Here is a 26,869-nt window from a genome sequence, read left to right on the forward strand (position 1 = left end):
ATATTTACATTTTGATTCATAACAGCAGCAAATTTACAGTTATGAAGTAACAATGGAAAATAATTATATGGATGGCGGTCACTGTAATATGAGGGACTGTATTAAAGGGTCACAGCATTAGAAAAGTTGAGAGCCATTGTCCCTTCATAACTTATAACCTGAGGTCATCATCTTAAATTTTAAAATCTACAAAATTAATGCTATCACCTGTGCTAAAACAATAAATTAACTACTAGCCTTTGTGGCATTACATTATTATTATATAGACAAAATCCATCTCCGTGGGAGAAAAAAGGAAGATATAAATAATCTATCAACAATGGAAAACCATTAATTGTGATAAACATAATTTAGCAAAGTGACAGAATCCATGTGTTAATTTATGAGAATGTCTATAGAATGTCACTCCAACCAAATGACCAAGATCTTGAAATCAGCTACAAGCAGAGGAACCAGGTACCTGCTTTTCTGTATAATAGAGCAGCACCAAGACTTTGAACCAGGTGTGTAAAAATATGATTTATTCAACAACAAATCTGGTGACACATCCAATTGTTCTACCTTTAAGTAGGAAAGACTTATAATTCACAGATATGAACTAAAGTTAATCGAGGTCCCAGCATTATAAACAAGGCTTATATAGTATAAAAGGACCCTATAGAGAGTGACTTGCTAAACTTATGTTTTGGATAATCCTTTGTTATTCATCGATGATAGGACAAGTAAATAAATAAGATGCACACAAGCATATGTATTGCCAACTTCTTTCCCCACAAATCTAATAAAAGTAATACCAGATATTCTCTGCTAGCATGTAAAACTTCACACTTAATAGATAATATCATTAAAAAAACAAGGATCTTCCCATGATCCAATTTACGGGGAGGGAGAGAAAAAATCCTATTCACATATTGGTTAGAATGAGGCTGAGCCGGGAAGACAAAAAGTAAGGCCAATTCACCTTCCAGGTCCCTGCTACCGTCCCATGACATCATTGTATCAAAGCCCTTTGAAACAGCTGGGAGAGAACTGCACCCATCACCGACCTCTGCCTTGATTTGGTAAGAATTTAGTAATTTAGGTAATGTGCTGTATTGCCTTCCCCTTTTTGTTCTGAAATAAATTGCGATGTCAAGAAGGCCTATGCTTTAGTGATCAACTTGGTAGAAAAGGAAATGAAGCATTCTATGAATGGGGTAATTTTCTTCTCTAATGAAGTGGGAAAATAAGCACTTGCTAGAGTGATATTTAGCATCTCCATAGAGCCACTTGCATGCTAGGATGAAGGATGAACAAGCAACACCCAGTCCACTTGTGGCTGCATCATACTCCAAGAGCAAAATTGGTTCCATGATTAGCATTTGTCCTGAAACACCTGGATGGGAAAGAAAGGACAATTGGCAGTTTAAGGGAATAGGTCTGGCTTAACTTCTGTCCAACTCGGCATGCTTTCTGCAATTGGGTGCTCAATTTGTTTCCCTTACGCCCTTTCTGCTTTCTAAAGAGACACTATTCTTTCTTAAGTATGTTTGGTCTCCTCAATTTGTTATGCCTCATAGATTATCTCAGCCCTTCCCCAGCTGCACCAATTTGCATACCCAGCATGCGTTTCTTAACCAAAGAGGATAATTTGACACATAGTGTCAGAAGACAAAATGACAGGAAATTTAAAGAGCTTAGTTCTTATGTGTGCTGATAGAACCTGGCTATTTTGAGTCATAACACAGAATGTTCTGTGAGCTGACAGGGAAACATCATGGAAAGCAGTGTGAGACTTAGTGGTAGAGCATTTCCCTAGCATGCACAACATACCTCCCACCTCACAAAAACAGCGTCAGTCCAAACGAATAGACTCCTAAATTTAATGGTAGAAACTACATTCATTCTTGCTTTCACTGTTATGGTTTGACTGTGAAAAGCCTCCCGCGGGCTCGTGGTTTTTAGCAGTTGGCCTTAAACCAGTGGTACTATTTTGGTAGGCTGTGGGACTTTTAGGACACAGTGCCTACCCAATGAACATAGGTAACTTGGGTCGAAACCTAAGGGTTAAAGTCTAGTTCTATTTTTGGTTCAGTCTATGCTTTATAATCAGATGAAGTATGGTCAAACCATGCAGCAAGCTTCCCCTTGTCATTTGGCCACAATGGCATTCTATCCCCACCAATAGTTTTCTGGTTTTGTTAGTTTTGTTTTGTTTTAATGTATAGTCCATATCTTAATCAAGGAAGGATGTATTTTGTCTCATGGTTTTAGGGAATATAATCCCACTTAACATTTTTACGGATCTATATACATACATATTTGCATGATTATATATGCATACGTACATATACCACATGATTATATGTGCACATATACATGTAGCCACAACCCAAGACTATATTTGTTCAGCAGACTTGATATCTTGAATAGCTGCTTGAGCCACGCATCTGGGTAGTTCTGTGTTCTCATGAGGTTTGCCTGGTCTCAATATACACAGTTCCTGAATCTGGCCGAGGAAGAGTAAGAGGCCCCGGCCCACTTCTATCCAATTTTCTTAAAGATGCCCCTTCCCAATTCAAATCCAAATGATATTTTATGTAGTTGCTTCCTCATCTGAGGGCTTTTCTCCTACAACTGCAAAAGGAGCTGTGGCATTTCTTTCTGGAATTCCAAGGAATGATGTTAATTATTTGCCAGTCTAAGAAGTAGTTTACTAAGATAATCTGTTTAATGATTGACTGGACTCTGATTTTTTTTTCCTTTTAATTAGCCACTCTGCTATAGACCCAAGTCGTTACCACCCATTGTTTCTGTTTAATCTTGTTTTTATCTTAACTGCTCATGGGAACACGTCTTGAAAGGGGAAAATAAACAAATAAAAGTTTATCCTGTTAAAATTGTTAGCTTCGTGCAAGCCAGTATTTGCAGTGCCTGTTCCTTGAAGTCTATGATCTCTGTTGGAAGTTTTGCCTGGGCCACAAGCTCTGCTAACTCTCCAGCCTTCCCACTGCTAATGCTGCCTTTGAAGGAGGTGCAGGTGAGTCGAGGAGAAAGATACAAATAAATAAATCTTAAAAACCCAATTGTGCATAAAGAACCATGAGGCATCACTTATGAGTACCAGCTAAGTGAAGATACATATTCTAAACTAAGTTATGATGAGATCATTAAAAAGAATGTGAGTGGCTGAGTTTTGAGATGATAAAATAATATTAAATTAAGATAAATGTATTGTTTTAACCAAAATAGCTACTTGCATATGACAGTTCTTAAAGAAAGTTCAACTAAAGCCTATTTCATGCAGCAAAATTTCAATTATGTTCTGAGTAAAAATCCAATTTAGAAACCCCTTAGTGGTCGGGAGCACGTGCCTTCTGGGTGTTTCATTCAGTAGGATGGAGTTGTAGCAGTGTAATGGAAACTCCTTTCATCATTGCATTCTTGACCAAAAGAAGTTCCGGTGCATCTGTGTGAAATTAATGAAAAATAGAGAAATCCTTCAACCTAATGTTTCAAGACTTTTTCTAAATGTGGAGTCCACAGAGAAGGGAGGATTAAAATATAAGTTTTATAAAAATAAGGTCTGAGAATGGAGCTCAGTAGTGTGTTGGGGAAGCCTTGGGTCTATTCCCCAACAAGGAGAATAAATAATTGGAGAAGGAATGAATAAATACACAAATAATTGAGAACCATGTCTAAAAACAACTCTCTAATTTCTCTGTTTAAAAAATTCTTTCTCTTTCTATAATAACATTCACATTCAATATTCAGAAACAGAAATCTTAGTTATGTATAACTAAGTTACACATATATTATAGAAAGGAAGACTCCCCATTGTAGGGAGGTCTAATTCTGGCAGAAATATATCTTACTCTCTTGGTTTCCATTTGCACAGAGGTTGTTTTTTTAGCCCATCTCTTTCAGTCTATATAAATAAAATGTCCTTACAAATGAAGTGGGTGTCATATAAACAACATGTATGTAGACATTATGTTCTTAACCTGTTCATCTCTACATATTTAGATTAGTCAATTTAAACCATTTATATCCAGCATAATATAAATTACATTATTTGTAAAGACAGATGTACAACTTATATGTTGTTCATTCTCTTTACTTGAAATTCTATTGTTTCTTCTCCTAAACTCTTAATATTAAGAGAGATATGAGGGTGCTGAGAGAGAATTTTATATATTTCTATATATTTCTTAAATCGGTCTCCATCTAACTACCAGCAAATGAATAATCAAAAAATCGACTTCATTGCTACATCTAATATGTAATACAAAATAAAATAGAAAATTTTCACTCTGTGAGCATGTAAGCTCATTAAATTACAGTAATTTCTCTGATCAGACTAATCAAATTCCATAAAGTAACCCCCATCCTGACATCTGTGCTTTTATAGCTTGTGATTTTCTTTGCTCTACTTTATAGCTATTGCTGGTAGCTCATGAATACCCAGAAAGCTTGAGCTACTCTTTGGTTTTAAATGGAAGTCTTTGACTGATTTCAAATATGAATACTCTAGAACATTGTGGAAAAAAATTAGCATGAATTCAATCCCTCACATAAAAGACTTACAGGATTTCTTTTCTGATGAATGGCTACGCTGCCTTTGACTCATGGTCGTGTGTCTTCTATCTCAGTTTTCTTTCCAGGTGTCAGCACTTTTTAACCCATTTAGACCTCAAAGTTTTTCATCAGAACTCAATTCCGTGTTCTTGATTATCCTACAAACAGTTCTGTGCTTACTTTGTAATATCTGAAAGCCTGGGTTTTTTTTTTCCACTGAAGAAATGTTATTAGTAACATCATATGAATGATATTAGGGAGAAGCAAGCGTATAATATAGAAGAAGAACTTAAACAGTAAGGAAGAGTGAATACTGATAGAATCCTCAAGGTGCTAAAAAGATAACCATTTAACATTATGCTATTTTTTAAAGTGCTAATTATACAGGAAGAGAATCAAAGGTAACATTTAAAAAATTCAGCAAAGAACAAAATGACAACCATGTACAGAACCACTGTACATTTTATGTAAGGGTGGCAATAATCCTGGTGTGGACAAACATCGGGTATTGAATACTATGATAAAGAAAACAACTTTAAGACAGATAGGGGCACTAAGTAGCAATGCTTCCTTCAACTACAAAAACCTGAAAATTTTCAGCATATCCCAGTATTTGATCAGGTAAGTACACGAGTGGCAGAGAGCCAACCTTGCTGAGGAGCCAGGGAGACATTGGGTAGAGAATTTCAAAAGATATACACACAAAATCTACTCTTTCTTCAAAACGAGAGAAAAGATAAACATTTCCTACTTTTATATCTTTGTCCCAAGCCTCTGTCTGTACTTATACTGTGTCTAACGTAGATCTCAAGGGTGCTCCACACATTTATTTGGGGCAAAGGGCAGCCAGTCTCCTTTCTAATACTCCTTGGGGGGAGGGGGAACTTTCTCCTTTACGAATGCTCATTTCCAATGACTGAGTGTTCTTTAGCTACCCAAATGGTCATCAGTATGGGGAATTGCTTTATGGAATTTGATTATTTGGTTATGGTTCTAATCATGCTGGTTAATCTGAGATGTCCCAGGCCTTTGGGGCATAGGCGACTGACAGAAAATGCTTTAGAAAGGATGACCCAATCCCTGCTTGACCTAGAGTGGTGAGGAAAGTGGAGACAGAAAGTCCACTTTTTAGTGTAATATAAAATATGGAAAGATCGCTGAGCCCCACATAATTCTGTCATTATAGGTAGGGAGGGCTGAACCCCTATAGTTAATTACTACTGACAGAAAACTGAGTATGTAGGTCCATTTGTTTCTCAATACCCTGGTCTGTGCAAATGCAGGCACTAAGATACATCAAGGATGCAAAGGAAAAGGGACAATCTACTGTACACATGTTGTGCCTGTATTTCTTCCTTCAACTCCCTTCACCCCACCCATTTCAATGTTTTCCAGCTGACAGTTTAAAATCCCTTAGAGCTCAGTTTTAGTTAACAGAGTCCCATAGTCCATAAATGTGGTCTCTGTTGTTCTGTCCCTCATAGACGTCTGTTTTGTATTTCTTCCACATATTTTGTTCAACTTCCAATTATATTCTTATTTACATTTTTACTCATTCAAGTTTCTCTTTTCCAAGACGGACTTATTTTTCTCCTAGGGCAGAACCCCTATTTGTTTTGTTTACTGTTTTGTACTTACTGACTTACAAAGAAATGTCTTACTTTAAAGGGTTGAAAAGTTATGAGGAACATATTAATAAGCACGTAGCTCATAAGGAAAACTAACACCGAAATGAGAATTACTGTGCTAGTTCAATTTTCAAAGATTCATTGTAGTTCATAATTGAAAGAATCTTTCAATTTGAAAGATTCATGGTAGTTCATATTTTCTGCAGCTCTAGTCTATAGTTACTTGGAGCTATGCTTCTGTCCCTAGGAAGAGACAAAACGTCATGGCAGCTGGGATACATCAGAAGCTACACTACCAGACAGGAAAAAAAAAAGAGCAGACCCATGATGAGTTATGATCTTTATAATTACCCTCGCACCTACCCCTTATCCTATGACTGGTAATCTAGGCTCCACCTCCTACATGTTTCTATAACCTCATAAAATAGTGCTGGGGTCTAAGCCCTCAACAGGTGAACCTGTTGAAGACATTTCATCTTGAAATGATAACAATCACATATACTCTAAAATATTCTTTGTGAGCTGCCTACTATAGGATGCTTTTACCCAATATCCTAGAACAAAGAAGGAGGATGTTTTATATTATCGGATTTCACCACAAAAATTAGAATAGTCGTAGACAAGCTGAGGCGCCTTTTGCTTCTTTATGTTTGCATACAGAAGAGTAGTTCGCAAGACACTACTGGGCATTGTAATGAATGCAATGAATCATACATTTTATGTGTTACATAATTTTAGGTTTTAAGAGAGTATCCAAGTCTCTGGTCCGTTCTGTTCTTTTGAGATAAGAAGGTAAGAAACTAGTGCATCTATGTTGTACAAGAAGAATCTGAGGCTTAAAGGGTGTAATAAATTCCTTCATAATCTTTTGCCTAATAAATATAGTCATCGTCCTGGAAGCCAAGCCTTTGGAAAGATACAATGCAGTGCTTGACCCAACACTGTATAACCAACTCATATAAAGACTGAACCCATGACCTTGGCCTAATGAATACCACATTTCTAGTAAATAAGTAATTTGAGACAAGTGGATATTAGTCATAAAAGTCTAAAATGTAGCCAACTAATTCTTTCATAATTTCTCTAATAAGTGCAGTATTTCTGTGTCAAGAATATTTTGTCTGAATTGGTATTTTCTTCAGAATTTTGTTGTATTTTTTTTTTGTTCCTGTTGTCAGGTTGTTGTTGCTTTTAATTAATTGTCTTCTTGACACTAGCTCATTATGTGTGTGACCCTTGTGTATCTTTTGAAGCTCACTCTATCATACTGCGACCTCGTCCATAGACACAGGAAGCAGGAATGCTTTTCTTTACCCTTGTTTGGCTCTGATGGAAGCTAAAGAAACATCCAATTGTAGGTAATTATAAGCTACTGAATTTTAAAAATAAGATTTGGGACAAAGATTTAAAAGTCTGATTTTTTTTAACCACAGTGTAAGGAATAGATGTAAAATTGGTTGTGCTTAAAATTTTGATATTTTCATAAGCCCATTCCTTTGGCTGCTTGGGAAAAATAATCCATTTTCTGTTTTCTTTCTAATATGGAAAACCTGGAAACAGAGTCATTAACGATCAATACAATCAATCTTTAAGCTAAAAAAAGATAAAATATTAGAAACAGTCAACATTTTTTTTGTTTATATGTAAGAGAATGTTAACTTCAGTTCATTTGTGGAAGCTTCTTAGATTGAATATGTAAAGAAAAAAGGATGATACATACAGAGAATGGCACCTTTCATGAATAAGTGCATAAGGGAAGATCTATGTCATTTTTCTTCCAATGTAGGTGGAAGAATAAAGGGATAGACAACACGGAAAGTTATTGATTGGGAGCTTATACATTGTATTCCAATTGATTGCCAATGTAAAATGAAGTGTACTTAGTGTCATCACAACCCGGGAATCAGAAAAAAATGAAGCATTTGTTATCGTCACCATGATTCAGCTCTTACTGACATGAGCAGTGAGGCTTTCCAGCCAAGAATGAGCCTCTGTCCATACCCACGCTGTGTCTCATGCAGTTCTCAAGGATGCTTCAGATGTTTGGAAGGCAAATGAAGCTAAGGGCAGCTAGCCCCTGCTCCAATACTTGGAAGGGGTGCATTTTCTATTTTCTGGATGCTCATTTCCTTTTATTTCAAAGGACTAAGTGTTCTTTAGCTACCAAAATGGTCATTTTTCATGCATGGATGACAAAAGAGAAAGCACTAAGCATCCTTTTCACCGAGGCCATTTAACTTCAAGACCAAGAATAAAACAATCAAAGAATGAGAGAGGCCTTCCTCTAGTAAACGCTTTTAATTTGACTACATCCCCACAGTACAAGTTCTATAATTAATCAAAATCCCAAAGAAAGAGGCCATTGGCAGGAAAACAGAAAGTGTTGAAATTGGGAAATAGTCTAGATATATTGAGATACAGCAGCGTCATAACAGGGCATGCAAAACTGGGAAAATATTTAAGAAGCTTCGGCCACGGTGGCATCTTTGTTCTTTAGTGAATAATGAAGTAGATTATGCATAGCAAAAACTCATTAAAGGAAAACGGTCCTTGTATACGGTAGAAAGATAATTATGAACACGTAAGCAATCTAGCAGTCAATTGCTCAAGTCTTCAGGTACTGGGGAACCAACAGGATTAACAAGAGCCCAAAACAAACAGAAGGTTAAAAGGCATGTAAATTAGTCGCTTTTAGGATTATTTTTAAATTGTTAACAGAAAATAGCTAAGCTGAAGATATGAATGTATGAAAGAATGATATAGCAGGCATCAAAATTTATTTAAAACTCCACTCTTAGAAATAAGTGTAAAAGGGAGGAGTGTGTGTGGGGGCGGCTGTGATCAGGATGTATTGTATGAGAAGAGAATCTATTTTAAATTAAAACAAGAATAGATTTAAAAATAGATATAAGTGAAACATCAATATTTTTAATTACTTATAAGTCTGTAAGAAGCAAATAAAAGACATAAACAGAAAAATCGAGGAGAATAAAGAAAGCAAAACAATGTACTTCAAGCATCATATTGTTTTACCAGTAAAAGACACACTTGTGTAGCAATAGAAAAATAATCAATATCTTGTAGTAAATATTTGTATATTTTATAAAATAATAATTGTGTATTAGGTATGACTATTTTTAAAATAAAATTGCTTAGATATTAAAACTCAAATATTTTATAAGTCACAAACTGCTTAGCAAAAATAAAAAGTCACACATCAGACCCAAGGAATAAAATAAGCTATAATTATGTTAAACTGGGGGTTATAACTGTTTCTAGCTTCACAATATAAATATTTTAGTACCAAGGTGAATGAAAATTGTATTTACAAATAAATGGCATCCTGAAGTATATTCATATTTATGAATATATTTTTAAATCAAGAAAATCAATGAAGATAAGATCAAATTTTAGGATCTTAGAAGAAGACAAAGCCCAAGAAAGCAAATGGAAGAGAATAACTTCAAATCACATGTTTAAATTTAGGGAAAAATAAAGGTAATTTTTGAAAACCACAGTTGGTCGTAAGAACAAAACAGAAACAAAAGCACAGTAAAGTTGATCCATCTCTTCAAGACTTAATGGGTCCCACCAATAAATTTAACACTTAAAAAGGAACTTTGAGAACAGTTAGAAGTAAATATAAGATAAAAGAGATCTTGCTTGCAGATATTAGAAAGATGAGTCATATGGCGTGTTACATAGGAAGACACTAGAGCTCAGTGAAACCAACTAATTTGCCCCAAGTTTCCTAGCAAAAGATTCACATTTGTATGTGTTTGCTTGACTGTTTGAAAGCAGGTCTCAAGTAGCACAGGCTGGACTTAAACCTCCTGCCCCCAGCTCCGAGGTGCTGGGATTGCAGGATGACTCTTTTTAATGCCACATTCTTTCCATCTGTTTGCAGAATTCCACACCATGACTCATTAGCCTCCAGCCTGCTGCCATGTCCTGACAGTAATTCTGGAGTCACGTTCACTGTTCACCACAGTTACCTACTTTTGAGTTCTGTAACCACATTAATCTTTTCAGCCTGAACCCTATGTGACAGTATAACCAACATTCCTTCAAAGATATTTTAGTTAGGTCTGTTTTAGGATAGATTAAGGGAAAAATATTAATCATTTATAAGATTCATCTAAGGGCATATGCTTCCTTTCTTCCTATATCATCTCTCTAGGGTGATTAAATACTGAGGTGTGAGAGTGGGGTGCTTGTATAAGCTCTGGGCATTAGCAGAGGGGTGTGTGCCTCATAGTTATCTGCCTGCTGGTAGACATGGCTCAGATTGCTCAACTCTTCTATTGGATGTGCACGGTAGGAAATTGCCATGTTACCTTCCATCTCTAAGCACCCTCTGCCTCTTATTTGCTGCAGAATCCCCTCATTGTGTGTCTCTGAGACCCTTACGGGCCATGCTAGCTCTGCTGAGGAGTTCTTTTGTTCTGGCCATTGGGTTTCTTCCTTAAATGTGGAGCATGATACTTGATGGCCAACCTTTTGTCCTTCTTCTCATCCAGTTTGCCTTATGGTCTAGTCCTCTCAATGAATGTTCTCCCATGGTAAGATAAACATCTAAGAAGTTACCCCTTTCTAACCCGAACTCTCATTTAGGAGAGCCTAAACCTGTGTCTTCTAGAGTTCCCTAGCTATTCTCACTCAAAAAGGAACGACTAATGGGAAAGGCTCAGAAACTGAGTACACTGAGCGCTAGTGTCTACATACCCAGCTCTCCAAATGGAGGATCCTCTCTTACATTCTTGATACATCATGTTAGAGAATGAATGAGATGAGGATGGGGCCAACTTCGAGAGCCTCGGCAAATGCTCAAATGTGCAAGGAGTCCTCAACAGCCACTTAGCCTTTAGATGAAATAGTGGACTCCCACAGGAATCTAAGCCTCTAACATTTACTCTACAAACAAACTCACTATTTAATTTGAAGTGTATGATTCTAGATGACAATGGTCATAGTAGAGAATGACGATGATCCATTCCCAGGTAATTCACAGAGACTTGTTTAGGTATTAGAACAGTTCTTGGCATCTCAGCTATTCTATGGACAGTTCAAAAGCCAAGACTTGCTCTTTTGAACTGTCCATAGAATTGATCCACTTCCTATTTTAAAGGCACATCAGGCTAGTCTGCATGAGGTATGTGGCTGATTTTGTCCTATCTCATTGATTCTCACTTTACACAAAATCTAGCATTCACCAAAGGCCCACAGAAGCTTGGAAGTTATCCTACATTCCTCAGTTGTCTCTCCATTTCTTCAAGTGTCATTTGCCAAATATTTTCATTTTTATACTTTCATATTTTGGGCTTTTGTCCTCTCTTTTCCAGTCTTATGGTTGATGATTTAGTTGGGTCATGTTATTGCATTTGCCATAATGGCTTCATATTTATTCCTTTTTCTTCCTTCTCTTTCCACAACATTCCAGCATCTGCTGATATTGATTGGGCCTGAAGACTCTTGAATACTCCCAACACTTTCAGAACAAAACTTCAAACAACATAGGATGCAAACCCAGGTACCCTTCTCCTGATTCACTTTTCCCTACTGTATCCTTCTCGTTCCTACTGGCTACACCTGGGCAGCCTAGAACTTGTCAGGTAGGCTTTGAGTCCAAAGCTTGATCACACCTATCCTTCTTTCTAGAATGTATTTTTCAATGGAAATTCTTACTTATCCTTCAACTTGCAGTTCAGGTGGCATCCCTTCTCAGAAACTATTTTCTCCACACCACACATTCTACACCCATGAAATAGATGCTGTTTGCCAGTGGGCTCCCTAGATCCCTGAGGATACCACCACTATGAGGCACCATGTTGAAATGGTTTGTCTATTCTTTGGGAGCAAATAGGTTAGTAAAATGTGTCCGTATTATCATCATGGACTTAGAACTAGCACAATGTTAAGTAGGTATAGTAGCCATTCAAAGAGAAAGTCTTAACTAAGAGCTTTAATAACTATGGATATGTATTGTCTATGAAATCCCAAAGACACCAAATTCCATTTTTTTATTCTGTAAAGTTGGTACCATGTTGTACATATCATCTTAGATCCATCTATAGAAGAATTAAGTCATATTACTAAATAGAGTTCTTCAGTAATCTTACCACTTTTCATTGGACCTTAATGTTAGTATTACTTCCTATTGTTTAAGTGAAATAATGTTTATTAAATATGTAGCAGAGCTTGAAGAGCTAATACCCAATAAGTTTAGAGTAGTTAAATGTTTTAATCAATTTTTATTTTATATAGAAATGAATTGACTATTGGTGTTGGATGTAGAATATACTGAAGCTAAAAGACCTAAGTTATTATCAAGATTTGTACTGAGTATCTTTGTAGAATTCAGCAGGACTTTTAATTATATGGTATAATAATAGTTAGCAATACACTTATCTAGGGCAATATATTTTGACATTCTTCAGCTACTTTGGCACCTTAAGCATCAAGGGAAGCAGAAATAGCACAGATAAAAAGAAAACGAAATTAAAAATGACTTTAGAGAAAGCAAAAGAAACATCTTTCCATTTGACCTACATTTACATGGCAAGTTCCACAAAATAGAAACATACAGAAAAGCATTAGGCAAACACACCCAACACTCAAATTCAGTGTTTGCTCTAGACTGGAGACGTTATTAACTCTCTAAACGCCGTTTTAATTCATTGGCTCCGTTGAAAGAACGAAGCAAACCGTATTGAAAATGTAAAAATGTTGGTTGTTCAGAAAGGAAATCTCTCTCTGGTTTATGCTTGATCAATTTGGACAGAGAACATGTACTGTCGTTGCCACAGACGCTCTAAAGATTCATTTCCTGTTTGTTTAACTTTATCAGTAAAGCAAGCGCCGCATCAAGCACAGACATATCGGTGCCTGCCCTGAGGGTAAAGACAGTCTTCAAATGGGTGGACAGCAACGCTGTAGTAAGTGCATTATGTTTATCTTTTGACTTTTGGTTACGTTTGGCTCCTCGGGATAGACGGCATTTTCTACCTAGTATCAGCCCAACCCAGCTGGAACGGCAGAAACTGCTGTTTTCAAATGAAACGAAACCTTCTGCATGGACAGAACAGCTTTCCTTGTTCTTCAATTACCTAAGTAGCTTAAAGCCATTTTTGGAAGAAGCCAGGGAGTGAACTATAAACATTTTCCTTAAGCAAAGCTCGTTCTTTGCAGAGCCAGCACTGGTCACTCTGGGACCTCGCTACACAATTTTGAGAGGCTCTCGAGAAGAGATGAAGAGGAGGAACTTTGTGGACATTTTAAACGATTTCTTTCCTTCTGGGACCAGATGAGTAAAACAAAACAGAACAAAAAAAATCTCGACTTGAAATCAAAGCCCAGCTTAGTGACTGAGGTTCGGGTTTTAACACAGTCAAGAGATATGGGGTCAGCGGGGTGGGGAGGACAGGGAGGAGAGGAGAAAATGAAGAGGGAGCAGCACAAGAAATTTATTACAACGAACACTGTAGCAAATAGCGGGGGTAAAATGACCCATTCCCCACCCCCAATCAGGTCTCCTCAATTACACCAATTGCACATCAACTCAAAAATTAAGACTTTTTTCCTTTTTTAAATTTTATTTTCAAAATTATGATATAATTACATTTCTCCCTTCCTTTTCCTCCCCCAAAACCCTCCCATATGCTTCTCCCCACTCTTCAAAGTCACAGCGTCCTTTTTCACTGTCACTGAGCATGCTCCAGAGTGCATGCTTGCATGAATGCATGCCTGCGTGCATGCGTGTGTTTGAGTGTGTGTGTGGTGTGTGTGTGTGTGTGTGTGTGTGTGTGTGTGTGTGTGTGTGTGTGTGATTGAGCATGCTCCAGAGTGCACGCATGCAAGAATGTGTGCATGTGTGTGTGCATGGGAATGTGTGTGTGTGTGTGTGTGTGTGTGTGTGTGTGTGTGTGTGTGTGTGTGTGTGTGTGTGTGTGAGTGTGTGTGTTTTACTAAATATAACCTGTTCAATCCATGTAATGTAACTTGGATGACTGTTTTCAGGGCTGACCCTTTGGCACCTCCATAAGTTTTTCAGCTGACATTTACAAAACCAACATTGCTTGGTAACTTCTTGCAAAGTTGAAGTTTCTCCACCATTTCGTCTATTTTGATGCAGTTCTTTCCTTTTATCCTGGACGCCATAGACTGACTTCAAATTTTAATTCTGCAGCCTTGAAGCTTGTGATCCAGACAGAAAAGTTTCTGTTCCTTGCAATAATTCATCAGATTTTTAGTTTTGAAACCGTATATGTTTTTCTAGCACTTAACTTACTTATTGTCTTTAAATTACAGGATGTCCCTAATTTGACTATGGACTCCACTCACTGTTTTTCTGTTTGTCCTGCATTAGTTCAAGCTAGTGTCTAGTGTGTAGATGATAATTTATTTTAATTTTGTTTTGTTTGATTAGTAAAAGTATTAGGCGAGAGATCACTAATAAATAATGGCTTTATTTCATTCAGATTTTTTTTTTAAATTCTAAGAATAAATAAGAAATTAATGCTTTGGAATGAAGCCTGGGACTCAGTGGGTAAAACACTTTCTATACAAGCATGCAAACTTGAGTTCAGAGCCTCAGGACATACATAAGGCCATCTGTGTCCCCGCCCTCCTACAGAGCGATGGGAGAAGGAAGCTCGTGGACCCGTTAACATAGTATGTGCAGTGACAAACTAAGAAGGCAGAAGGCAAGGACTGATACCCAAAATTCTCCTGTGACCTCCCCAAGTGTACCAAGGCACACGTCCATCCACATATACACACAAGAACACCCGAAAGCACAACATCCACACACATGCACACACTTACACAGGGACTCATTCAAAAATATTAAAATGACTTCTGTGTACTAAGAGCCACTCTATTACACAATAAACAAAATAGTTGATATATAGCATAAGCCAGAAGGTGAGAAATGCTACACAAAGGGGAAGGAAGTAAGGAGAGGGCAAGAGAGTACCAAGGGACCAAAGATGGCTCTCTATATAACTGGAGAGAGGTTTTACAAACTGGCCAGGAAAGTCTTCTCAAAGAGTTGATACGTGAACATGACTTGAAGAAGCGGGAGATGAGCCAGTAGAGTCTGGAAAAGAATTTCTTGGTAGAGGAAGAAGGAGATAGGGCATGGGGTAAAAATAGTTGTGTGTGAAATTCGACAAGGTGGCCTTTTGCCACTTGAGCATTGTGAGTGGCATTGAGTACTTCAGGAGGTGAACTTAGAGAACAGATAGTCATGGATGCTTGATGGTCCATTCCAAAGACTTGTTATGTGGAGGAGGTATAAAGTAGAATTCCAATAATCAAGGGACAACCAGAAACAGCAAGAAGGTGTGCTAACGATCGAGGTAAAAACACCAAGAATGTGACACCAGCCGAGGCAATGAACAGTGTTCAAGCGCTTAAGTTGACGTTCTGGTAACAATCCACAAGATTTGAAAATTCAAAGTGTGAAAATCTTGACAGAAATAATGCATGACCAGAGTTATATAAAAATATTTTTAAAAAATTGGAAATCAGATAAAAGGATTATGCTGTGTCTTTTCCTGTTAGATAATTGCCTGGCAGGCCCTGACAAGGCTGACTTAGTCCTTCAGGGCACAAGCAAATGCTGATTTTTTTAGTTGCCCATTATTAAATACTGTCAGAGCATCACTTGCTTAGGTGTATACTTTTGCAAATGTTTTCCACCCAGAAGAGATGTGACATCCATAGCTTTGTGAGAAGGTTATTGTCACATTCCCCTAGAGCTTAGGAAACACATACCACCTGCTTCTCTTTCTCACTACATAGTATGTTTCTCTCTATACATACTTTGTCTCTGGTGGGCCCTTTGATTTTCTTTCTTTTTGTGAGATTTATTTGTTTTGCTTTTTTTCCTTATTATTTTTTTTTCTTTTTCTTTTCTGAGAAATTTTTTTTTCTCACATTGTATACCATGTTTTGTTTCTTGTCTAAGTGTTTTGCCTGCATACAGCACATATGTGCCTGCTACTTGCTGATGCCAGAGGAAGGAACTGGAAGCCCTGTATGTGGAGTTACCATGTGGGACTTGGAAACAGCATTCAGATTCTCTGCAAGAGCAACAGGTGCTGGTAGCTGCTGAACCATCTCTCGGGCTCATCTTTGACTTTCTGAATCAATGGTTTTTCAGGGGGTGGTTTCCCTCTTCTGAGAAGTGACACATTTATATTTTTAAAGATTTATTTTAATTTAAATTAAGTTCATGGGATCAAAGGTTTGCACATAAATATAGATGCCTTCAGAGTGCTGAAAAGATTGGATCTCCTTGAGCTGAAATTACAGGCAGTAATGAGCGAAGTGCTAAGAACTGAACTCAGGTCCTCTGCAAGAGCAGCAAGCTCCCTTAGCCACAGAGCTCTCCCTCATTTCTAATACATAAAATAAATTATCCATACTCACATTATATTGACATAAGGATCTTCTGTACATTTTTGTTTATATTTTTAATTACATCTATTGAGTGAATGCTCAGTAACTGCTGGTCCTACGTGGGACATCAAAGGACAACTTGTGAGTGTTGATTCTCTTCTTCTATCACATAGGTCCCAGGAATTAAATACAAGCTGTCAATCTTCGCAGCGAGTACCTGGGCCAGGTTGACTCATCTCGGTGAGGCCCAAAGTGCAGGGGTTTTCTCATCTCGTTTCCTGAGTGTTGAGGTTCTAAGTGTATGTCACAATGCCTGACTATTCTTTTATTTTTTCTCCTCCGCTGAAATAGGAATGACTGAAAAGAACAAAAAGAAACACCAGAAACTTTGAGAAAGCTGAATTTAAGGTGTCACCTTGGTGTCTGAGAGCCAGTTCTGAGCAGCAGGTTGTATGGAAAGTTTGAGAACATACTATAGGGGCTAAGTTCAAGATCTGCAGTAGAGAGCTGGCTGACTGCCTAATGGTAGTCATAAGAATCAAACACAGGCCTGCACCAGGCTTCTGTGTATGTTATGGTTGACAGCTTGGTGTCTGAGGGACTCCTAACTGTGGGAACAGGGTGTGTCTCTGACTCTCTTGCCAGCTCTTGGGACTCTTCTCCTATTTGGTTTCCTTGTCCAGTCTAGATATGGTGGTGTCTGCCTTGTCTTCTTGCATCTTGCTTTGTCCTGGTTGGCTGCTGTCTTTAGAGGCCTGCTTTTTTCTGAAAAGGAAGTGGATGAGGAGTGGGTCTCGGGGAGGGGGGGTGTGGGGAGGCCCTGAGGGTGGGGGTGGGGTGGAGAGAGAGAGGAAAGTGTTGGGATGTATTTTATGAGAGAAGAATCTTTTTTCAACAATACTTAAAAAGGAGAGATAAGGCAAATAAAACTGTCAATTGCATCTAACTAGAAACTTATTCGTTAAAAGAATCTAGAAATACTAAATTTTGAAACATAATGATATATAAAAATCCGAAGATGAGAAAGGATAAGGAAAGGGACCAGCTAGACCACCTGGAAAACATATGTTGACCTGAGTGTAAAGGTGCTTTATGCAGTAGATATAAATCTATTCTTAGATAAGGGGAAAAGAAACTTGACCAAGGAATTTTGAAGCATGCATGTTCATGATAAAAAAGTTTTTGATGAAGTTACTGTAAGGAATGGAATCAGCCCATGGGGCCCCATGACCAAGTTCTCAGCACAAAGGAGATTTATTTACTCCAGAGGAACAAAGACCAGAGAATATAAGACAGAGACAGGAGACAGAGGACAAGGAAAGAGGAAAGAAACAGGGAGAGGGAGCAAGAATATTTGCTACAGTGGGTCAAAGACGGACTGTAAATAGAGGGGACACAGACAAGAAACATAGGAAAATGGCAGTTTCTGAAGGTAAAGGTGAAACCCCATGTGAGGATAAGGTGATTAATTTTAATTGGGTATATAAATAGGTAAGCCAAAGGGCACTTATGATTCCTGAACATCAATACTTTGATAGCCAGACCTTGGCAATCTGCTTCAAGAGGAAGAAGTAGCTAAAGGAATAGACCTTGGTGTCTAGCTTATGGAATGTAACCTAATCATTTAGAAAGGCAGAGAGAATGGGAGAAGGGCAAAGTCTGACAGAGCTATGTTCATCATGCTTGAGCTGGCCTGAGTCCCCTTAGTTGGAGAGTTCAAAGCCCAATGGGCAGAGTGCAAGCCAGAATGAGGATAATGTAATTGAAATAAGAGAATACACAGCTCAGTAGAGATGTTTGGCTATACCAGAAAGATGATGACTACACATAGAAAAGAAGAACTTGAAGGATATTTTGAAGCATGAAATTGATTTTCTTTGTATGACCATATTAGTGATCAAGTTGATAAGACTAAATGGGCGTGCTTGACAAAGAGATGAGAATGGCTAATGTACACGTGTGTAGACCAGGTAATAAGGAAGAGTGGCTGGCACTATGATTAGTGATGACCTTGCTCTCAGTAAAGACTGATTATAAAAAAGGGGGAAGACAGAGTGTGGCACACTTTCTAAAGTCCAGATTCACAGCTATGACAGCTGAAGGAGGTGTCCTCAAGTCACCTCCCGCCATGAGGCTGCTAACACAGGTGTGGATTTGATCTGGTATCAGCTGGTCTTTGTGAGTGATCCCAATAGAACAAGAGCATCCAAGAACTTGAAAAATGCACAAATAAATTATCATTGTAGATCACAGACTGAAGGGGACTGGAAAGCATGCAAGACAGAGATAAAAGTATACAGTCAATGGATTACAGGATCTGGGGCAATTAAAGAAAAGTTGGAGCTGCGAAACTTCAGGAAGTAAGCTATAAAGGGAGGAGCTAAGATTAGAAGGCTAAATCCTGGTCATTCATGCTATAGATAGTTAATTATAAATCTACAATAAAATGTAGCAGCTAACATAAAGTGGAGGCTTAAGGTCTGCACTATGAAAAAGGAGGAAGTAGGGATAGAACTCCGGAGTGGGAACACAGAGTCAGTCCTCCAGGAGAAGGTCACCCAGCTAGCCGGTGCTATGGAAGGACGAGGAGCAGAAGTCTGGCTGCAGAGAATTTGCTCTTAAGCAATACCTGAGAGTACTGTGCATCTAGTCATTTGCAGACCACGCTGCATTGTATTTAATGGTTGCAATTTAGAGGTACAGAAGAATTATTGTAGAATTATTTGTTTTGTCTATTAGAGTACTTGCTCTGTACTTACTAGATACTCACCTACTATCCTTTTCACTGAACATGCAAATAGAAAAAGAAATTAGATATCACAGAAAGATAGGCAATAGGAAAACGTATGTAACATTTAATTTAAGCATTCAGTAAATGCATTCACGGCTTTATTTATGCTGCCTACATCATAATTGACAAACAATGTATTTGTACATAAAAATTTGAGTATCGTTTTAGATGACTTGAATCAAAAACATCCTAAGACCATAAATATCATAGATTACAGGGTACTTAGGCAGGAGTGGAGTCTTTAAGCTGATTCTGCAAAAGGGGAGTGTAAATTTAATATCCGGGCATGCCCAGTTACATCATGGTTGTCTTTTGAGTATACATCTAAGTGTTCATTTAACAGCTTAGTCCAACTTTTACTTGACAAAGAGAGCATTAAAGTGATAAACCCTAAACTAGATTGGTATCTGGTCTTTTTTTTTTTCTCATTGTGATGGCAGACTGGGGGACAGGGAATCCAATTATAAAACAAGAAAGGCTTTGATATGTGTTCTATCTGCCTGAGAAGTGTCTCTTGATTTTAGAAAGGTGTGTGCACACTCCTATCATATAAAGGGGATCCTCTGACTCTTCTCCATGGTCTTAAAGGAAACATAGACTGAGAACAAATACTAACTACATAGTATCAGTGAAAAACAATTCAATTGCGAAATGATCTCAAGCTGTCTTTAGCACGGCATACATGATTGGGCATAGACACATCTGTTCTGCTCACATAACTGTCAGAAAATACTGTTCCTTAACTGGCTCATGCATTCCTAGCAATTTCATAACAATAACAAGTAAAACCAAACACTGCATTTCTAGAGGATTATAACACTTCTAAGATAGTCCTAATCACTTGAAAAGCATTAGGAGGTGCAAAGCTTAAGGCCAAAATATACTTTTTATGCACCGAAACACTATCTTTAGAGAGGACATCTGAAAGAGACAGAACAGTATCTCTACATACGTCCTCTGCTATATGGTCTTTAAGGGTTTATGATTATCAAGTAAGTTGAAATTTTAGAAAGCATTGCTGGTGGCTAGAAGAGACGCTAGGGTCAGATTACAGCGGCATGACAAAGGCTCTAAATATCTTCAGAGATTCTGTTTCAGGAAGGGCAAGCCTAAACCTAAACAAATGCAGCTCCAGCCTTCACCCCATGAAGAAAACTTTTACCTCTTGCTAAGCTGGAAGCTTCAGTTCCTAAAGTTCTTGCGCCTCCACGGGCGGGCATACATCAGTTCCCCATTACCACCCTCCAGAGAGTGCTGGAAAAGACTGGCTGGGCAGTCAACGCCTGCAACTGCCTTGAGGTTTTGTGAGTACGTGAGGGTATCTTTCTCATGGATTCACCAATCTCTGCACGCTTGTCTTTGGGATTGTTTGTGGATCGTTGTTTGGGTTTTTACAATGCTGGAAAAGGGAGGCAAGCTCTCTATCAGAATGGGAGAGTCCTAGTTCTGGCCATGCACGTCACTTTTCAGTTATATTTTTCATGTTCTGAAATTATAATGTAATTTCGTCATTCCTCTTCACATTACTCCCTCCCAAAACCCTCCCTGCAAGTGATATTTTATTCTAGGGACTGTATGTTTCAAAGGTCTTACATGTCTGAAGATTGCGTTTCTGTCCACACGTTATCCAGAACCTGAGTAGTTTCTGGCAGAGAATGCTGGGAAACAACCTGGTTTATTATGACAGATTTTAGATGCTGCTGTTGCTCTGTGGTCATTAATTCTCTTTGGGGTAATGTTGAAAAAAGCTGAGTGACTATGAATTCTGTTTGTTTATATACTTAATGATGTCTTCAGATTTTCTTTACCTAGCATTAAAGTTGTAAGTAGTCTTATGGTTAACGGAATTGGAGAACACAGCTGTATTCCCAGGACCTGGGGAGGGGAGGAAGGAGGGTGGTAAATGAGGTCAACTGGGGTTACATAGTGAGGTACACTCAAAGGGGAACTTCTGGAAATCTGTAGGCTTGAAAGAGAACAAAAATGCTAATCCTATAATAAAGGACTGATTATAAAAAAAAATGCACCCCTTTATCAGATATGTCAATTTGTGGATGATTCTAGAACCAGTGACATCTGATGTGCTATTTTCTCAGACTACCTGGCTTGTAGTAGAATTTCATATCCCTTATCAGGAATAAAGGATCTTAACTAAGACTGTGTCTATCTTTGAACAGAGTGTCAGCCCCAGAAAATACTGTATGTTGACCAGTCTCTGGCTCCTTGGCCTAAAGCAAATCAGGGATAATTTTCTCCAAAGAGGAAAAAAAGACATTTTTCCCCCAGAAGAATGAGATATGAATTTCAAAAGGACAACAACAAAATAACCAATACTATGAGTATAATTAATAAAATAGGCTTTCTTGATTTTGGGTGAACAATTATGAATGTCTTTACTGAATATTCAGTAGCTATTATAAGAATAGTTAGAACACGGAGTAAAGAGGTGAGGAGGGAATATTTATTTTCAAGACTGAACAGTATCTGGAAATATTTTTCTTTGTCTTTCTCAGAAGACATTTCATCTTTCTTTGTTATCCCCTCATTTTTTACTTCAGGTCCCTCTCCCTCCCCCTCCCCCTCCTGCTCCCCACCCCCCCCCCCCCCGGCTATCAAGCAGATAAAGCAGTCTTCCCATGGTGCCTTTCTGATGACATGTTTGTCTGGATAATGCTTGGAGGAGCTCCATTTCAGCCTGTTTTAAGAAAGATACAGGTTACATAATAATTCAGCAACTATGGAGTGCTGGATATAGCATTTCTGAACTAAAAGGAAATGGACAAATACTATGTGAAAACATCATTAGTTTTAACTCAAGCTAGGAAAAAAAAGTACTGTGCACAAATTGGCAATTTTAAGTTTCCAACCCTTTGTTTTTCTTTTGCTTCCAATGAGTGACACTTGAGATTTGTGGCTAGTGGATTTTTTTATTCCCCCAGAAGAGGAAACATAGGATACCTCAAGGGCTAACTAAAGTACCCTCCCCCAATCAATCAAAGAGAGTCTAAAGTGCAGCCCCCAAGGAAAACTGGGAGACAGGAAGCAGAGTCAGAAGCAGCATCTAAACATAGAAGTTATTTAAGATTCCGTTAAGATGTTGTGAGGTTTTATGCTATAGCACCATTATCACCAATCAGTCCAAGAGCTAAGCACACAAAAACAGCAAAGAAGTAAAACACAAGAGCTGTCCATGACAATATAGTACTATATATGATCCCCAGGAGCCCAGCGGTGAAGGGATGTGAGAATGACACTCATGGTGTGTAGGATGGGAGAGGAGGCAATAAAGCCCCAAGCTGTAAGGCACAGAGAGCAACTAGCAACTCCTGAAGGGATGCTTCCGTGTCTAACAACCCACAAAAAGGCAGTGAGGAGGCCGGCAGGGGATAGAGGGTGTATAACTAAGCTCACATCACGTGGTAGCAATAAACTAGACATAATTTCATTTAGATCCATAACAAACGTTGAGAGAGTTACTGTTGTTTCTGTGTTATAAAGAAACAAGTTGAGGCCATGAAGTTTCTTTAAGAAAACAGTGGGGAAATGGGGTGAGTACAGCCCTCTGCAGTGGGCATTTATTCATAATTCAAGAGTTATTTTTTGAGTACCTTCTTTATGTAAGGGAACTTTATTTAAACTTTGTTAAGTAAAGTAATTACTCTTAGTTAGACAAAGTCTGATAAATTGTTTAAGAACAGATTTTTAGATTATTAACTATATAAAAGAAGATAAATATAAAAAAACAACGAAGTTGATCTGGGGAATAATTAAATAGAATTTCTAAAAATGAAAAATATGACTCTGGGGGATTTTATAAAACATATTGGATATTCTCTTAATTAACCGACTCTTCTAAATCTATGGATTAACTTTATAACCTCAGTCAAGTATGGAAGCAGAAATGACCACCACCAGCCTCATGAAGTGGGTCTTAAGGCATAAAAGAACATCTCTTATTCACAGATGCAAGTAGCCATGAATTAAGCCTGGCCATTCCCATCCCACTATCTCCAGTCTTAAAACAGCAACATCGACAAATAAACCAGCTTACTACTGACAACGAGAGATAATTCAGATACCGTACAGAATCTATAAGGTAAAGTTTGCAGGTGCTGAGTTCTAGGGTATGCAAAATGACATTGTCATCACCACAATCTAATTTGGAGATTTTTTTAACGCTTTTGTTATTTGCAAGGCAAAAACCACATGTCCACCCCTGCTTTCTTCGGCCCTATTTAAGCACCAAACGATTCTCTCTAGTTTTGCCTATTCTAAATATTTCGTACAAGTGGAATCATATACTATACAGTCCTCGTGATTACTTTCAGTTTATAAATCATGTCTCAGCAACAAACAGATCACATATATGAAAGACATGTTGATTAAAAGTGTTTAAACATTTATCACAGGAGAATTCACTTAACAAAGCACTGGCCCAGAAACTATTGACAGAGAATAAAGCACACAGAGACATACCTCTATACTGAGAACATTTTCAAAGTTCCTTAAATAATCCTACTTGGATCATAATGTACTCACATTGATAGATTGTTTTTCATTTTATTTTATTTTATTTTTACTTTATTCACTTTACATCCCCCTCCCAGAGTCCCTCCTACAATCCTCCCCCTTCTCCCCACTTCTCCTCTGAGTGGGTGGGGGCCCTCTGAGTATCTCCTCCACCTTGGCATTTCAATTCTGTAGGAGGATAGGTGCTTCCCCTCCCACTGAGACCTGACAAGGCAGCCCAGCTAGAAGAACATTTAATGATATACTATTTAGTTGCCAACTACATTTATTTTTAAACTTTATATTATTGAATTCATTTACTTTGTGTTACTGTAGTCTCCTACCAGTCTAATGAATGTCACATCTTTCCCAAGAATTAAAAGTGGTTTAAATAAAAGAATAATTGCCGTTGCTTAAGGATTTTACCATTTAACGATTTGTCTTTATAGTACTGTCCTAACGTGTTCTGATTACTGTTAGCTTAGGTTGCCTATTTCAGTTACGTTGCACAGGGAAGCCGTGTCTGGAATAACAAAACAAACAAAACAAAACTTCCTAGAAAATCATTCAATTTCTCATGGGAAGGAACTCAGTTCTTTTGGCTTTCAAATATATTGCTGACAAATATTGTCTAACAATTCTCTTAATCCCTTCCCAATCGTGTGTTGTATTTCCTTTCCTCTGTTTCATCCCAGTACATCCAGACAAAATCTTCAGAGTCCTTCTGCTGCTTTATTCAGCCAGGCCTCAGTCCAAGAGTTCTGGAATTCATCCACTCCCGAATTCCTTGGGCTTACTAACCTACTGTATAGACATAACTTATTCACTTTAGATTTTTAAGTCACAAACCAGAACATAAGCAAACTTCCCGGTGACCATCACTGACCAACAGAAGTTGCCTTGATTTTTCCAAGCTGTACTGTTTCAAATACATGTATCTGTGTACCCCACAATCAAATACATGTATCTGTGTACCCCACAATCAAATACATGTATCTGTGTACCCCACAATCATCCAATGTACACTCTCCAGAGCATGTGGAAATAGTGCTGATGAAAGGAACAAGAGCCATGGCATCCATTATAGACTTACTGATGGGAAGTAACGCTCGTGATGATGGGAAGGAAGGAGAGAACTGTCAGTTGTACTGAAAAATCCCTCTCCTTCTCTTTCTGCTCCCCCTCTCCTCCCCAACTCTTTTCTTACCCCCAAACAGCAGCTCTGAGCATATTCATTGTTTCACTTGTAGGGATGTATGTAGTATCTGCTTCGGCTGTAATATTTTAAAATATAGAGAAGCAACACTGGATATTCATCATAACCTTTTCTTTTTTCTCTTCTCAGGCTTCTGGTTGTTTCATTTGGACACAAGTTGTACATTTATCAAGTATACCCCACAGTCATTTACTCCCTGAACTCTTGAGTCTTTTGTTAATCTATCTGTGTCTGGTCAGACGGATCTTGGCCAGGCACATGGCTTCTGCATGGCAGCTCCTTTTGTGCACACTCTCTCATGCAAGTGTTCCTGTTCCCTACTATCTGGAATTATAAACGATGTGACTAACATGTAGTGGTACTACTTCCTAATTCTTACAAGGTGTTTCTTTTTATTCATGGATATTTATTAAAAAAAAAAAAAGGATGGGGTCACCCACCCACCTCAAAAATGTTTATCCAGAATTCCTCCTGTTAAAAGGAAATGCTGGGACAGAGTGGAGCAGAGACTGAAGGACAGGCCATCCAGAGACTGCCCCACCTAGGATCCATCTCATCAGCAGACACCAAGCCCAGACGCTATTGCAGATGCCAAGAAGTGCTTGCTGACAGGAGCCTAGTATAGGCTAAGAGACTGGTGTCCCCTGAGAGGCTCTGTCAGAGTCTGACCAATACAGATGCAGATGTATGCAGCCAAACATTGGACTGAGCACAGGTGCCCCAATTAGGGCAAGGATTGAAGGAGCTGAAGGGGTTTGCAACCCCATAGAAAGAACAACAATATCAACCAACCAGACACCCAAAAGTTCCCAGGAACTAAACTACCAACCAAAAAATACACTTGGTGGGACCCATAGCTCTAGCTGGATATGTAGCAGAGGATGGCCTTATCTGGTATCACTGGGAGGGGCGGGACCTTATTCCTGTGAAGGCTCAATCACCAAGCAAGGGATATGCTAGGGCGCTGAGCGTAGAGTTGGTGGGTAGGTGGGTAAGCACACTCATAGAGGCAGGAGGAGGGGGAGAAGATAGGAGGTTTGTGGAGGGGAAATTGGGAAGGGGAGTGGCATTTGAAAGGCAAATAAATAAAATAGTCAATAAAAAAGCAAAACAAAAAACTACCAAGATAGGATTTGTTGTTTGATTTAAATGCAGTTCCTCATAGGATTCAGTAGGAGTTTTCAATCACCAAGTTCAATTTCATGCTTAGCTCAGACTTTTTTTTTTTCTTGGCTTGTGATCTGATTACAAGTACTAAACTGTTAAAAGTTCTTCTGACTCCTCCTCCAGTGGCTTCCACCTCAGAGGAGTCCCTTGTTTTTCTTATCTCAGATAACTGGATCCATAGTTTGTTCTTGCGTTTTTGCCTAATTTAGATTATCTCTACCATGCTGCTATGGTACAGGTGGTCAATTATTGTGGTTCCTGTCAGATTAGAGCACGGGGGGCCGGGAGGGGAAGGAACTATGTTGTACTTGATCGCTAGTAGAGGAAATGTGAATATCTGTGAACACTTGGGAGAGGTCCAAGAAAGCCATTTGACTTTTTAGTCACTCGCAGTGCATGTAATCAGGCCGTTCACTTCTCAGAGCTAGGGAAGTGCAGCTACCCAGCACCCAGAATGGGAAGTTTCAGATTTCTGTGAGCTTCCTGACACAGAAGGGAGAGGTTATCCAAAGAGAAGCAGTGACTCCCCAGGAGCACTGTCACAAACCATGACAGCGAGGAGGTCTTCCCTGAAGGCATCATATTCCTGTGTTGTCA

At 38.4% G+C, this 26,869-nt stretch overlaps 1 long non-coding RNA gene across 1 annotated transcript; it reads left to right on the forward strand.

Annotated features, from left to right (window-relative positions):
• The first annotated feature begins 2,917 nt into the window (after positions 1-2,917).
• On the forward strand, positions 2,918-25,456 carry Gm35437. Its single transcript, XR_380747.2, has 8 exons — positions 2,918-3,019; positions 11,626-11,715; positions 13,033-13,120; positions 16,156-16,285; positions 16,763-16,829; positions 16,941-17,036; positions 23,344-23,476; positions 25,235-25,456. It is a non-coding gene; the product is annotated as a predicted gene, 35437 (long non-coding RNA).
• The last annotated feature ends 1,413 nt before the right edge of the window (positions 25,457-26,869 follow it).

Source organism: Mus musculus, chromosome 10, assembly GCF_000001635.26.
Source record: "Mus musculus strain C57BL/6J chromosome 10, GRCm38.p6 C57BL/6J".
NCBI lineage: Eukaryota > Metazoa > Chordata > Mammalia > Rodentia > Muridae > Mus > Mus musculus.